At 37.1% G+C, this 16,842-nt stretch overlaps 1 protein-coding gene and 1 pseudogene across 3 annotated transcripts in view; both read left to right on the forward strand.

Annotated features, from left to right (window-relative positions):
• Positions 1-8,194: 8,194 nt before the first annotated feature.
• Positions 8,195-16,842, forward strand: part of LOC148946130 (uncharacterized) — a 115,866-nt gene continuing 107,218 nt past the window's right edge. The window contains exon 1 of one of the 3 annotated variants that reach the window (XM_089098148.1): positions 8,195-8,241. The gene's annotated coding sequence lies outside the window, so the exon portion shown is untranslated. Of the gene's footprint in view, positions 8,242-9,458; positions 9,478-14,922; positions 14,973-16,842 lie in introns of those variants that run through there. The other 2 variants (XM_089098151.1, XM_089098150.1) reach the window with 2 other exon arrangements.
• Positions 11,456-12,866, forward strand: LOC148946131 (uncharacterized; annotated as a pseudogene).

Below are 16,842 nucleotides of genomic sequence, written 5' to 3' on the forward strand. Positions count from 1 at the left end.
TGAATTTCTAAATAACTGATGACACTTTTCGGAGAATCAAAGGGGTGAAAGGACTTACTGGTAGTTCATATACCCTGCTACAACAAAAATCAAATGCAAGTCAAATACAACAACAAAAATCACATTGATTGTTTTAACTACAATAATTGTTTTAAAAATATACATTAAGTGTTTAATTTTAAACCTAAAATGTTTGTACATAAGTATTATAGATATACTCTATTCATTATAGTATACCTACAACACTACATTACAGTGCAATGACAAGTGACCTATTTGCGACCCGCTTAATATCTCCAGGTAAAAGTTTGGCTCTTTGACAACCAAAGGTTGCCGACCCATGTCATTGATGACGCCATGGATGTGACTGTGAATAACCAATTTGTTGTTGCAGTTTCGTTCTGCAATAATAAGATTTACATAAAAATATACCTCCTACATATGGTTGAGTTTTGTTACAGGAAGGAAAAAACCATTTTCAACATTATTTGCACTGTTATTTCAGATAAAAATAAAGTTGAATTCTGAGCAGACAAATGTAATGCTATATTTGGGTATTAAAACTTGATTATGAACACAATCAAAGAAAAATTCACGCTTATGATAGGCTAGGTGCCAAGTACGGTATCCACTCAATTCATTTGGTTGCTGCTTATGCTTGCAGACAATTCTAAAAGGAATTGGAAGTTCTGTATCGTACTTTGTATGATTACTTCAGCGTTTGTGCCAAAAGTGTTCTTAAATCGAACTGCATCAGAAGTTTATTGACACCCCAATCGTGAATTTATTGACACCCCAATTGTTTCTGTAGCTGCTGTCCTGGTATTTACTTTTAGGAATAGCTGCAAAAGATCCCATTCACGCAAGTGACAGGGTATCGCAAGGCCTGAAGAATCCGATTGCTTTGGGTTCAACCTTTGTTCCAGATCTTTGTCCTGGAGCTGTCCATATATTTCAATCTTCTTTTCAAAAAAGAAAATCATTGTTCTGCAAAAAAAGATTGGAAGTAGTAAACTTTCAAGAAAATGGACCATAAATTTCAGTACGACTAGCTACGTTAGGTCAATGTTGCCCATGAATCTTATCCTTGGCATGTAAAGTAAATACATTAGAGCCGAAAATGTGTATTTAGGATTGGCTACTTACGAGTCTCTTCAATCTTTACAGTCAGATCCGAGTACAAAGGCAGACGAAAGTGAAGTGAAAGTAATATGTAAATGTATTTGTAAGTTATATGTGAAGAAGGTGGAGCAAATCGTGAATGGATTCTTGTTTAAAGAACAGCTATTTAAGTTTAATGGTGAAGCAAATTATACAGCTAAATTTTTTTTGAAAAAAAGGCATTTTGCATTGTACAAAATTCTTGAACCTAAGGAAGCTTTGGACATAGATCATTCGCAAGATATTCTTCAAAGGTAAGCTGCACTGTCGTGGAGTGGAAAAAGACAGTAGAAAAATGGGTGAATTTGCTGCTTTTTGATCTTCCACATGTGACGGATGTCGTGGATACTTTGCGTCGTATGGCTTCAACAAAAACACCAAATGGTAAGCAAAGATTCTGAAATATAGTCGTTATTTTGCACTTTCTTAGGCTCTGCTATTTTCAAATGCTGTTGAAGAGCGGTTCTTTTTTAGCTTGAAAGACACTAAAATAGATATTATGCTGTAACCCTTACCGGCTTACTTTTATTACGCTGGCTAAATCTGGTGAGAAAAAAATGGGTCCCATGACATAGAGGTCAGTGCAAATCGACTCAAATCTGAAATCGATATAAATTGAATCAGATCTAAGAGAATGAATGTGATGCCAGACGAGTGCTTCCTTTCTGGGGCAAATACAGTTTTAATTTTAGTTTAGGTGTATATGGACGATGTAAGAGGATATGGAGCCAAGGCCGTATCCAGGGAGGGGCGTTAGGGTGTTGTACCCCCCCCCCCAAATATTTGTCTGACTCGTGAAAAAATAAACACAATGAATATAAACAAGTTTTGATGCGTTTTTACCCCCCCCCCCCCCGAAAAAAAAATCATGGATACGACCCTGTATGGAACATAGAAGAAATATAAGCATCCCTCCTGAAAATATTTGAAATCTTGCTTTGTATTATTTTTTCACTGTTTCAGCTGTTTTGTACACTGCAAAAAACACAAAATAATAGTATTTTCTTATGCCTCTGACATTAACCGTATGTAAAAAGAGTACTATGAAATCACACTATCTACAAGGCAAGAGGTACAGGCGTTTTTTTTTCCTGGTCTTTTCAATATGTGAAGCTATATCTAAAGACTGGCAGAAATGTTTACGTTATTAGTTTAATTTTAGTAATCAATAAAAGAATACTCATTAGTGGCTGAACATTTTTTATTTTACCCTGGGTTTCGGTTTCATGACTTGATTATCAGTTCTTTCTCCGCCTGCCTAAGAACTCATAACATCTCATTGTGATAGAACCCCTACTGCATCGCCTATAAGACTAATGGTTCACATCGGTCCAATCGTAAAGTCTGTGTTGGTGCAAAGAACTTCTTAGGTACCTGACTGAAAAAAAGATCAAAGTTGTTTTAACTCAATCCTTCTTCCTATAGAAAAGAGCTATGAAACAGATCAATAAGTTAATGAAACAGAAAGATTAATGATCGAAGTAGAAACTTTGACACATTTTTTCGTTAGATTAAGATACTTGTTGCACTTCAGACCAGTACGATGTCGGTTCAACCGAATGGAAGTCAGGTAAGATCAAATTGCTTCATAGGCTGTATAAACTGGAAATTAGGCGATATGATGTAATCCCTGAATGATCCAATTATTGAAAATATTTCTCAGTACCCTATATTGAGCATCTTGAATTCAGCGACAATCTCTTAGCATAAAAACCTTCAGACCAAGTACATAAAGCATCTAATTTCATTATTCAGGGCTCCAAAACGAAGATGTGGAGTAATAGACTCCGACGCACTGCCAGTTTTCTTTTTCGGTGGCAAATAGCTGCAATTTAGTGAAACGACACCGCACCGTGGCGTGCCGCCAGTTGACGCCAGTTTTTCTTACTAGAAAGTAGTTTCAAATTCGTTCAAAAAAACCCTTCAAATAAACAGACGAGTCTGTTAAAGCGTTCTAGAGGTCCGATGGTACATAATTGATAATAATACACGTTAATTCGAGGAAAATGCGACACAAGCACACATAATAAAGCATGCGACACAAGGACGAATAAACAGACGAGTCTGTCAAGATCAGTCAGAACTCAATGGGTAGGTATTTCATCATCATAAACTTAAATTCGAGAAAAAAAAATCACACAAACCGCTTTGTGGTATAATGAGTCACTTGAAAGACCGAAAATGATAATTTTTAATCCCAAGATTAAATTTAAAAAAAACGAAAATTTGCACTGAAACACGATGGAGACTAGAATACAGCAATGGAATCTTAATAAATATATAAAAGCAAAATAAGATCTGTAAAGGGGATATTTTTTATTGCTCTGAGCCATGCAATAGAAAGAATCAAATATGCTTCAAAAAATCAAGAGGACTACTGCTAAAGAAAAATAAGCTCTTTAAGAAAATTATGTAATTTTTTTCTGGGGGAGCAGGCCCATCGCCTCCCTCTGACTACGCCACTAACTACTCTTTCTGTTGGATTTTATTCTCATTTTCTTTTTAGAAATCAATATCGATAGGTTTTACAAAGTTAATTAGCTTACTTAGCCCCTGCGCGCCAGTGCTGCTAAAATCTGTCTCCACGCTGGAATGTTTTTCATTGGTGGCCCGCCACCGATAAATCGGCGTGATTTCAGGGTCTCTGAGGCAAATATAATATGCCAAAAAATTAAAGTAGCATCAGGTTAGTCTAGTCTTCCGTCCCTAATTAAACTTAGGAGAAATTCTACTGCGGTTTCCTCATCCAGATAGGCAGGTGGAAACGACTGGAATTGCCCATCCCAATTCTTGCCATGCCAAACCGCAGAGGCTGCCATCAGGAAGTGGAGACCTGCATGGTTAAATATATTTCCACGAAACGTCGAAATGCAAGTCAATATAAAGAGTACAGCCTATACGACGGCATCCCTGGCAAGTAATGTGTTGAAGGTTTCATCAGCGCCTTCTCCAAAAAATTGTCAACCTGAGGTACTACTTCTGAAACATAGACAACCCCTCAGTGTAGGGGGCTGGAACGTCTGCTCGATAAAATGCCTAACGACCCAGTCGTTTATCGCTGGGGAATTGTTTCGCTATAACAAAGACATAATTTGCGTTTAAGAAACTCGAATCAAACGCAGTGTGGAAGGCTCAGAGTTCAAAACTCCTGAGAACGATGCTTCTTTCTCCTTTTTCAACTTTGGGTCCCTTGATGGATCTGCTTATGGTGGAGTGGGCATTATTTTAAGCCCCCCATCAGCAAAGTCGCTTCTAGAATGGGAACCTATCTCACATAGAGTAGCGCGATTCAAAGCGCGATTCAAAGAGCGCGATTCTAAGGCGACCTATTCAGATATTATGCGTTTCAGAAACTCTAATCAACGGCATTGTGGAAGGCTCAGAGATCAAAACTCCTGAGAACGATGCTTCTTTCTCCTTTTTCAACTTTGGGTCCCTTGATGGATCTGCTTATGGTGGAGTGGGCATTATTTTAAGCCCCCCATCAGCGAAGTCACTTCTAGAATGGGAACCTATCTCAAATAGAGTAGCGCGATTCAAAGCGCGATTCACAAAGCGCGATTCAAAGAGCGAGATTCTAAGGCGACCTATTCAGATATTATGCGTTTCAGAAACTCTAATCAACGGCATTGTGGAAGGCTCAGAGATCAAAACTCCTGAGAACGATGCTTCTTTCTCCTTTTTCAACTTTGGGTCCCTTGATGGATCTGCTTATGGTGGAGTGGGCATTATTTTAAGCCCCCCATCCGCGAAGTCACTTCTAGAATGGGAACCTATCTCAAATAGAGTAGCGCGCTTCAAAGCGCGATTCAAAGAGCGCGATTCTAAGGCGACCTATTCAACATATCAGTTATTATAGTTTATGCTCCAACCAAAGACGCACCGGAGAGCGAAGCAGATCTTTTTTTACCAAGTTCTAACTTGTATGCTTAAGAAAGTCCCAAAACGAGACCTCATCTTTATTAGAGGCAACCTTAACGCCAGAATTAGGGGAAAAGTATCCAATGCTGAGTCTGTCATTGGCCACTTCAGTCTTGGAGCTAGATGTAGCAGGGGATCAAAACTTCTTCACTTTGCCATGACGAATGATTTGGTCATTACCAATACCTTATTCAAACACGAACCCAACCACACAGCCACATGGCATTCAAGAGATGGTATATCAAAAAGCCAGATTGATTATATCCTCATGTCCCGCCGTTGGAAATCAGTGGCTACGAATAGTAGATCGTACATTGGAATAGATACTGGCTCGAAACATGGGTCGGGTCATCTTCTAGTCAAGTTAGATCTAAAGTTACGACTTGCAGCACGCCCCAAGAGAAAACCTTCACAAAGATTTGATACCAATCGCTTCGAAGATCCTAATATATGACAGGCATTCTGCTTGAAGTTGTCAAGCCGCTTTGAAGCTCTCCAGGTGCAAGCGAACGACGAGCAAACTCAAAGTTTGGATGAAAAGTGGTTGACCATACGCAATACAATCCACGAGGCTGCGGAAGCTACAATAGGATACAGAAAAAGACTATCCAAAAAGTGGATGTCAACAAGCACAATTCAGTTGGCTGAGCACAAGCAACAGATATCGGATAGAAAATCGGAGTTGTTCAAACACTTGAGAAGAGAAGGCCACCAGTCGGCTAAGAATGATAAGAACCAGTACTGGGAGAAAATCGCTGAAGACATGGAAGCCGCTGCCTCTAGATCGGACACCAGGAAGATGTATCAGCTCCTAAAACCAATCAGGAGTAAATCACATAAGCCTACTAGTACATCCGTTGAAGATGAAAACGGCAATTTGCTCTCGAATAATACCAAAATAATAAATCGCTGGAAGGAGGACTTTGACAAACTACTTAACCAGCACCAACTCTCCACAGCAATAGATGATAATCAGTGCTGTCATAATCCAAGTCGTAGCCCTGATGACCTGCAGTAATCAAACTCTCCCAGCAGTATTTTCAATGACGTGAATGTGGCTCCCCGACGTTAAATGAAGTCCAACAAGCAATCAATTGCCTTAAAAGCAATAAAACTCAACCTTACAAGTATGGAAGGACAGCACTTGTCAGCAGGATTCATAAACTAACTTGTCGTATATGGGAAGAAGAGATGGTTCCGCAGGATTGGGGAGACTGTATTATCCTTCGAGTCTGCAAAAAAGGGCTAAAGACAAAATGCAGCAATTATCGTGAGATTTCTCTCATATGCATTACTGCACAAATATTTGCCATAGTGCTACATAACCGTTTTCGTATCCAGCGCAGCGCAAAGACAAGTCTCAATCAAGCGGGATTCCACCCAGGCATGGGAACAATTGACCAACTATTCATCTTAAGACAAACTCGTGAACACAGGACAAAAGATCAGAACCCAACAGTGTCTCTATTCATATGTTTTATTATAGCTTTTGATTCTGTTCTTAGGGATGGAATCTGGAAGACCAAGACAGAGAATTAAGTACCAGGCAAGATAGTCGGACTTATCCAAGCATACTACCAGCATACGCGAGCCCAAATTCAGATTAGTGGAGAACTCTCCTGGATGTTCCAAATTGATTTTGGTGGCCGAACTATAAGAGTGGAAACTGGCGCTAGTGTAAAAAAATCACCAACGCCATCTAGTTTCTGGTAAAATTCAGCATTTTTTTGAAGGTAAAGAGCCCAAAACTCAGTAGGCCTAGGTTTTATGGGTATAAATAAGGGCTAACTAATCAAGCTAAGTAACTTTAAACTGATAGGTTATCTAGTTAAATAGTTTTGGGGCCTTTATCTTTAAAAAAATGTTAAATTTTGCCAGAAACTAGATAGCGTTGGTGATTTTTTTTGGACACTAGTGCCAATTTCCACTCTTATTGTTTCCCATACTCTTTGATTTGGCCACTATAATTAAACAAAGAAGAGTCCGATGGTTCGGCAACACACTTTACCACCCACACCACACCTTTGTCAATAAAGCCCTCAGATGTACACCTCTTTCGAGATTGAAAAAGCGACCTGGGGGACAAAAGAAAACGTGGCTCGCCTGTATCAAGGCTGACCTAGACCCAATCAGTGGCCTCAAGAAGTATGGACGAAGATGGGAAAAGTCCTGGCTCGATTTGACTGAGCCACTCGCAAACGACCGAAAATCTTGGTTTACTTTAATGACGAGGCTACTGGACGCCAGGGAAAGCAGAGACGCTTGAGTCCTGCTACAAGCAAGCAAGCAATGCATGCCAAACCTTCTCTTTCCTCTTGATGAGGCTAGATATAGTCTATTCTTTGGAATGTTAAAAAAAGATTGGTGACTATGTATCATTGCTAATAGTGTTTAAATAGCATACATTGAGGACGGCTTTCGCGAGATTCCAAAGAAGCACTTCCTTGTTAAGTGGCATGTCTTGAAAACTGCTTTGAAAGCAGGAACGAGAAAATGGAAAGCAAAGACGACACTTCGAGCTCGATTAAATAGTAAAATGCTTTTATTAAAGCGTAAGATTTGAATCTATTTAATATGGATGTAAGTAATTTAAATAGAAAGTATCATGGGTGATACAAAACCCAAATTACTCAAGCACTAAGGATGATGCTTTATATTCTGGATTTTCTGGAATTCCAGAAAATAGCAGTGGTCCTGAATTCTAGATTTCAAATTCAGGACCAGTATGTAGTTTATCTGCACTTTGGGATATGAACTGGTCCTCTTAATTCGTACCAAAATAATCTACTTCCCTAAATTTAGCCATTTTATTCAATTTTAATGTAGCCATATGTTTCCATGTTCTTCGGCCTGTTTGAAAATTACGAGACAAATGGGGTTTTCACTTTGGATTCACTTTCGACGATCCGTCTTAATTCACTTTCCAAAAAAGCAGAAAGCGTTTCCAGTTGCAGAATCCCGAATGGAAAGTTATTCCCGTCCGTCTTCATCGGCAAAAACACATGGACAGTGATCCCAGGTGATTACTTTCGGACGTGATAACAGCACATTGAATTGCATAGAGGCGTTTTTTATTACCAAATTCAAATTGTAAAGGCAATAAGGCATGCAGTTTCACTACCTGCTAAGGAAGATTGTTCTTTTTAGATTGAAGCTGAGGTGAATTAATAATTGCTGTGCTGAAAGTAGTTGCAGCTAATGGTGTCATGCTGAGAAGGGAGAAAATTAGTCGTATTGAAAGTAGTCTCAATCGACATTGCTGTCAAGAGGACACTCAAATCTCTCAGATCAGATCAGCAGTTTCACTAAAATAGAATATTGATATATTAATAAAAAAGAAATGATTGTGTTTTTAGCCTAAATAACCTGTTAAGCTATGATTCGATTCTACAGAATCTATGACTTGTTTAATTTACTGAGCTGAAAATAAATTTAATCCAGTTGACACTGTAGAAACCTGTTTGAACAATGAACCTAGGCTTTAAGGTAGGCCTAAAGGTATAAATTTAGAATTGTGACTCCTGATAAGGAGACATATTAAGAAAACAATTCTTACTTTAAAATAGCCTATTTATAATGATCCTAGTTAATATATTATCCAACAGGAGAACCTTTATCATCAAGTCTTTCCTCTTTTTTCCTTCTTTTTCCAAAAACATTACAATATTTGCCACACTAAAACTCAATGCATAAATCTTTTGAAATTGCTGCTATAAGTTGATCCATAAATTGTTTGTGTAGATAGCATTCATCTCGGCCATTCATCCCAGCCAAATTCAAAATCAACAGACTTGGTCAAGGCTTTTGGGTAAATTTTTACCAAATCATATTATTGACTTACGAATAAAGTGAAAATACCACTCAGTGCCTTTTTTATGCTCATTCCAATTATAATAATCATTTTTGTCGGAAATGAGTTTTATCCTCACCCCTATAGCCTATACCAATTCAGGGTATATATTTGCACATTAGGTAGGCGAGGATAAAGTTTAAACTTACCTCCCATTTATGTCAGAAATAAAATTTGCCCCCCCCCCTTCCCTAATGTGCAAATAACCCTGAATTGGTATATATAGGGGTGGGGGTAAAATTCATTTCCAACAAAAATGATTTTTATATTTGGAAAAAGCATAAAAAAAGGCATCAAGTGGTATATTCACTTTATTTGTAAATCAATAATATGATTTGGTAAAAATTTACTGGCCTTTGGCCTCAACCAAGTCTGTTGATTTTGAATTGAATATAGCAGCAATTTTAAAAGATTTATGCATTGTGTTTTAGCATGGCAGAAATTGTAATTTTTTTGGAAAAAGGAGGAAAGAAGTGGAAAGACTTGATGATAAAGGTTCTTCTGTTGGATAATATGTTAACTAGGATCATTATACATATTTTAAAGTAAGATTTGTTTTCTTAACATGTCTCCTTATCAGGAGTTACAATTCTAAACTTATACTGGCCTAAATTTGTAGACTAATCAACAACATAACACTTAATCTTTTTTGCCAAGTCTTTTGACTTGATCTTTACTTTATATTTATCTGCAGCTGAAATCTTTCATTGCTAAGCTTTCCAAATGTAGACTTAATTAAGTCTTTACAGGCATCTGGCGTTTCAAAGGACTAAGGAGGGTTTTTACTACCATCAAGTAGGGCAGAAGATTACCTGGTAAAATTCTAGTTTAGCTTATTTTTGCTATCTTGGGAAGGGGTTAGGTTAGGAAAAATGAAACTTTCTGTAGCCTAATGAATCCAAGGCCAAAAGCATAACCTGCTCTAGGAAGGTATTGCCAAGCTTCAATGTTAACCTGGTGTTTATTTCTAAGTCTTAGAAATGTGCCTACTTGACATGTCTATCTATACCTATTGAAATTTTGACAAAACAACACTTCACTTAATTTTCAGCTATCACTTTCTTTTTTTCTGGTTTTATTTCTGAAAATTCAGTTCCTGTTATTTGAGCAGGATTTTAAGCCATATCAATGGTTTATTTGTGTAAATTATCTGCCTTTCCTCTCATTAATTAAAAAGAAGTTTCTGAAAAATAAGTTTTTTAAAGAAAAATAAAGGCAATTTTAAACTTAAGCTCAGGAGATACAAAACCTGTTAAAATTCAAACTCAAAACGACCAGAAATTACTATTAAAGAATAAATGAAACCCAAAACGAACAGAAATTAAATAAACAAGAATAGCAAGAACCCCAATTTCAAAGATACACAACTTCATTAGCAAACTCAATAGTGGTAAGCAGTCGATGACTGTAAAATAAATATGATATCATGCAGAATAGATCTCCAGTGTCCTCAGATAAGATGAAAGCAAATAATTTTTCTGATATTTGTAAGAATGATTGTTCTGACTCTAATTACCCTCGACCTCCATTTTGTACCCTTCCTCGTACTTCTTTATATTAAAGGTCCTTGATTGAACCGTTTTCCCTAGATGAATTTAATGCAGCGCTCAATTCTATTAATATCAAGTCTTCTCCAGGTTATGATGGTATTTATATTAAATGGATTTTTGAGTCCCGAGAGGTTTTCCGTACTGCCCTCTTAAGTCTGTATAATCTAGTTTGGTTAAGCCAAAAGTTCCCGGATGCTTGGAAAACTGCCCGGGTCTTTCCTGCTTTAAAATTTTGTTACTCATCTAGTGACCCCAAGTCTTACCAACCTACATATGTTTTACTAGCCTTCAGTATTGTTCTTGAAATCCTTATTCTATCAAGAATCGTATGGTTTGCTGAAATTCATAATCTTTTACTAAGTGATCAAACATGCTTTATAAAAAGACATAGCTCTGAGGATAACATAATTCACATTGAAAGTGGTGTTTATAATTCTCTGAAAACACGACAGGCTACAATGGCAGTCCTATTTGACTGGTCAGATGCCTATGTAAATATAGTCCACGATAAATTGATGGATATTCTTTAATTGACCGGGATTTCCCATACTCTTTCATAAGTTTCATGAAGTCCTTTTTAAATGATAGAAGTTTTTATGTTCAAGTTAATGAGTATAGGGGAGAGATTAACCCCATTACAAGAGGTCTTCCTCTAGGAGCGGTTTTGAGTCCCCTTCTGTTCAATTTGTATGTTTCAGAATTCAATCTCACTCACTGTTTCGTCTTTGTGCAGACGATCTGATTATTTCGAAGTCCGGAAAGGATATTGTAATTCTCCAAAGTCTTATTCAACAGGATGTAAGATTAGTTCAGAGATTCTCTTCAGATTTTCGTTTCCTAATTTAAATCAGTAAAACCAAAGCCATTATATTTGTTAATTGCTCAAGAGATCTTCCCAATCCTCTTCAAATTTTCTCTAGTGAAATTCCCTATTGTTACAGTGAAGCTTCTTGGACTATGGATAGATTCGAAAATGTTATGGCATACATATATTAGTTCTTTGAAATCCATGATCATTCGGAGACTTTGTGTTTTAAAGAGACTTGCTGGAAGTAAATGGGGATGCCACCCTAAAGTTATTCTGGATTTTTATAAATTATATATTAGATCTAATCTAGAATATGGTATCCAACTATTTTCAATTCGTCCATCATCTGCATTTAAAACCCTGGAATTCTTACAAAATTCAGCTATTCAAATTTCTCTGGGTTTGCACAGGCATACTCCTCTGTCTAAATTAAAACAACTGTCTGGTTTGGTTTTCCTCAGTGAAAGAGCATCCAGTCAAAGGAAGAAATACTTCTCGCGAATCGAAGTGTATGGAAGCAAGCATGTTGTTTATAATCATATTTCTTTAAAGGCAGCTTGCACCAATGGCCAATCATCTGGGAATTAGTTTCAACTAGAGGTCCCTAATTGGAGTAAATATTCCCCCTATGTGCACCCCGTTGCTGATGCTCTGCCGTGGGAAATGAGTCCACCTATTTGTCAAGCAGAACTTATTCTAATAAATTAAAACCAAAGTCCCAATCATGAGATTCAGACTATTCTGGCTGAACAGATTTCGAAGTTGTACCCTATTCACAGGAAAATCTATTCTGATGGATCTGTTCAGGGTGTGAGAGCTGGAGCAGGAATATGTATTCCATCACTAAACCTTAACCTTTTTTCACCCCTTCATTTGGGATTTTCTATTTTTTCAGCTGAATTATGTGCCATTCGGTTAGCCCTAGATGTTCTCCTAATTTATAGCATTTTAGAGAAGAATATTCTTTGCCTTTCTGACTCCAAATCGGCAATGCTGTTGCTCAATAAAATTTAATAGAATTGCTAATAATAAGGACCTATTCAACATTAGAAAACAACTTCTGAACCTCCAGGCTAAAGGCAGCCAGATTTATTTCCACCATGTTCCAAACCATAAAGGTATCAAATATAATGATACTGCTGATTTACTGGCAGCCAAGGATTCTTTGTTAAACTCAAGTCCTCTCTCTGACCTCAATTCTCGTGATATTATTAAGCAAAGATCTAATGTTAATCACAGCAAATTGACTTTATCTCTTTTTCATTTTAGATTACACACAGTGCTATATTACCGTCTGAAATCAGGTACCCATCTTCTCAATAGTATGATATTTAATTAGAAGCTACATCACTCCCCTCTATGCCGGAGCTGCTTTGCGACTGATGAAACAATCCAGCATGTCTTATTCGATTGTCAGCCACTAAGTGCGGAAACTATTTACCTTAAACACCTATGCTTTATGGCTGATATTCCTAATATCTACACTGCAATCCTGTATTCGAGCCTGCCTTGGCACGTGGATAGAAAAATTTTTAATCCATCTATTGACATTTTAAAACAGAGTCTAATTGATTAGTGTTTATTAATGCATAATGAAGTCATTAAAAAGAAGAAGGATATTCAACATTTGTTCTGGAGAGTGAACAGGAGAGCGGGAGTGAGCATATTGGTTGTGAACCGCATTGGTACCGGCCGGCCTATAGGTCTTAAATTGCTGGGGAAAGGTGACTCAAGTACCTACACTTCCCACAACCCATCAATAGAATTAAGACGTTTAATTGGGATGATTGGTTTGTTTTAACTGATAAGAAGACTTGGTTACAGCTGAGGATAATGAATTTCTAAATAACTGATGACACTTTTCGGAGAATCAAAGGGGTGAAAGGACTTACTGGTAGTTCATATACCCTGCTACTAATTTTTGGAACTGTAGCTAGAACTCAATAATGTGCCAAGAGATTTACATATCAAAGTTGCAAAGTGACACCCCACTTAAAATAGCTTTTGAGGAAAAAAACAACTTGGTGGATTTCTATGGAAGTTTGCCCTCTGAAATTTACAAGGAGTTAAAAAGGTTCGCTCAGCAGATAATTACCATGTTCAGTAGAAGATATATTTTTGTGCGTACTTTTTCGATCCTAAATTTTCAAACAAAAACAAACACTGTCCTCGGTTATCGGATACATATTTGGACGCTACACTACGCATCTCTATTACAAAAATGGAAGCTAATGTAAAAAACAATGCAAGTCAAATACAACAACAAAAATCACATTGATTGTTTTAACTACAATAATTGTTTTAAAAATATACATTAAGTGTTTAATTTTAAACCTAAAATGTTTGTACATAAGTATTATAGATATACTCTATTCATTATAGTATACCTACAACACTACATTACAGTGCAATGACAAGTGACCTATTTGCGACCCGCTTAATATCTCCAGGTAAAAGTTTGGCTCTTTGACAACCAAAGGTTGCCGACCCATGTCATTGATGACGCCATGGATGTGACTGTGAATAACCAATTTGTTGTTGCAGTTGTGTTCTGCAATAATAAGATTTCCATAAAAATATACCTCCTAGATATGGTTGAGTGTTGTTACAGGAAGGAAAAAACCATTTTCAACATTATTTGCACTGTTATTTCAGATAAAAATAAAGTTGAATTCTGTGCAGACAAATGTAATGCTATATTTGGGTATTAAAACTTGATTATGAACACAATCAAAGAAAAATTCACGCTTGTGATAGACTAGGTGCCAATTACGGTATCCACTCAATTCATTTGGTTGCTGCTTATGCTTGCAGACAATTCTAAAAGGAATTGGAAGTTCTGTATCGTACTTTGTATGATTACTTCAGCGTTTGTGCCAAAAGTGTTCTTAAATCGAACTGCATCAGAAGTTTATTGACACCCCAATCGTGAATGTGATTGTTTCTGTAGCTGCTGTCCTGGTATTTACTTTTAGGAATAGCTGCAAAAGATCCCATTCACGCAAGTGACAGGGTATCGCAAGGCCTGAAGAATCCGATTGCTTTGGGTTCAACCTTTGTTCCAGATCTTTGTCCTGGAGCTGTCCATATATTTCAATCTTCTTTTCAAAAAAGAAAATCATTGTTCTGCAAAAAAAGATTGGAAGTAGTAAACTTTCAAGAAAATGGACCATAAATTTCAGTACGACTAGCTACGTTAGGTCAATGTTGCCCATGAATCTTATCCTTGGCATGTAAAGTAAATACATTAGAGCCGAAAATGTGTATTTAGGAATGGGTACTTACGAGTCTCTTCAATCTTTACAGTCAGATCCGAGTACAAAGGCAGACGAAAGTGAAGTGAAAGTAATATGTAAATGTATTTGTAAGTTATATGTGAAGAAGGTGGAGCAAATCGTGAATGGATTCTTGTTTAAAGAACAGCTATTTAAGTTTAATGGTGAAGCAAATTATACAGCTAATTTTGTTTGAAAAAAAGCATTTTGCATTGTACAAAATTCTTGAACCTAAGGAAGCTTTGGACATAGATCATTCGCAAGATATTCTTCAAAGGTATGCTGCACTGTCGTGGAGTGGAAAAAGACAGTAGAACAATGGGGGAATTTGCTGCTTTTTGATCTTCCACATGTGACGGATGTCGTGGATACTTTGCGTCGTATGGCTTCAACAAAAACACCAAATGGTAAGCAAAGATTCTGAAATATAGTCGTTATTTTGCACTTTCTTCGGCTCTGCTATTTTCAAATGCTGTTGAAGAGTGGTTCTTTTTTAGCTTGAAAGACACTAAAATAGATATTATGCTGTAACCCTTACCGGCTTACTTTTATTACGCTGGCTAAATCTGGCGAGAAAAAAACATAGGTCCCATGACATAGAGGTCAGTGCAAATCGACTCAAATCTGAAATCGATATAAATTGAATCAGATCTAAGAGAATGAATGTGATGCCAGACGAATGCTTCCTTTCTGGGGCAAATACAGCTTTAATTTTAGTTTAGGTGTATACGGACGATGTAAGAGGATATAGAGCCAAGGCCGTATCCAGGGAGGGGCGTTAGGGTGTTGTACCCCCCCCCCCCAAATATTTGTCTGACTCGTGAAAAAATAAACACAATGAATATAAACAAGTTTTGATGCGTTTTCCCCCCCCCCCCCCCCCCCCCCCCCGAAGAACAAAATCATGGATACGACCCTGTATGGAACATAGAAGAAATATAAGCATCCCTCCTGAAAATATTTGAAATCTTGCTTTGTATTATTTTTTCACTGTTTCAGCTGTTTTGTACACTGCAAAAAACACAAAATAATAGAATTTTCTTATGCCTCTGACATTAACCGTATGTAGGAAGAGTACTATGAAATCACACTATCTACAAGGCAAGAGGTACAGGCGTTTTTTTCCTGGTCTTTTCAATATGTGAAGCTATAGCTAAAGACTGGCAGAATTGTTTACGTTATTAGTTTAATTTTAGTAATCAATAAAAGAATACTCATTAGTAGCTGAACATTTTTTATTTTACCCTGGGTTTCGGTTTCATGACTTGATTATCAGTTCCTTCTCCGCTTGTCTAAGAACTCATAACATCTCATTGGGATAGAACCCCTACTGCATCGCCTATAAGACTAATGGTTCACATCGGTCCAATCGTAAAGTCTGTGTTGGTGCAAAGAACTTCTTAGGTACCTGACTGAAAAAAAGATCAAAGTTGTTTTAACTCAATCCTTCTTCCTATAGAAAAGAGCTATGAAACAGATCAATAAGTTAATGAAACAGAAAGATTAATGATCGAAGTAGAAACTTTGACACATTTTTTCGTTAGATTAAGATACTTGTTGCACTTCAGACCAGTACGATGTCGGTTCAACCGAATGGAAGTCAGGTAAGATCAAATTGCTTCATAGGCTGTATAAACTGGAAATTAGGCGATATGATGTAATCTCAGAATGATCCAATTATTGAAAATATTTCTCAGTACCCTATATTGAGCATCTTGAATTCAGCGACAATCTCTTAGCATAAAAACCTTCAGACCAAGTACATAAAGCATCTAATTTCATTATTCAGGGCTCCAAAACGAAGATGTGGAGTAATAGACTCCGACGCACTGCCAGTTTTCTTTTTCGGTGGCAAATAGCTGCAATTTAGTGAAACGACACCGCACCGTGGCGTGCCGCCCGTGACGCCAATTTTTCTTACTAGAAAGTAGTTTCAAATTCGTTTAAAACAACCCTTCAAATAAACAGACGAGTTTGTTAAAGCCTTCTAGAGGTCCGATGGTACATAATTGATAATAATACACGTTAATTCGAGGAAAACGCGACACAAGCACACATAATAAAGCATGCGACACAAGGACGAATAAACAGACGTGTCTGTCAAGATCTGTCATAACTCAGTGGGTAGGTATTTCATCATCATAAACGTAAATTCGAGAAAAAAAAATCACACAAACCGCTTTGTGGTATAATGAGTCACTTGAAAGACCGAAAATGATAATTTTTAATCCCAATATTAAATTTTAAAAAAACGAAAATTTGCACTGAAACACGATG

This window comes from Artemia sp. Qi Xiang Cuo, chromosome 12 (assembly GCF_049724085.1).
Source record: "Artemia sp. Qi Xiang Cuo chromosome 12, ASM4972408v1, whole genome shotgun sequence".
NCBI classification, from domain to species: Eukaryota; Metazoa; Arthropoda; class Branchiopoda; order Anostraca; family Artemiidae; genus Artemia; species Artemia sp. Qi Xiang Cuo.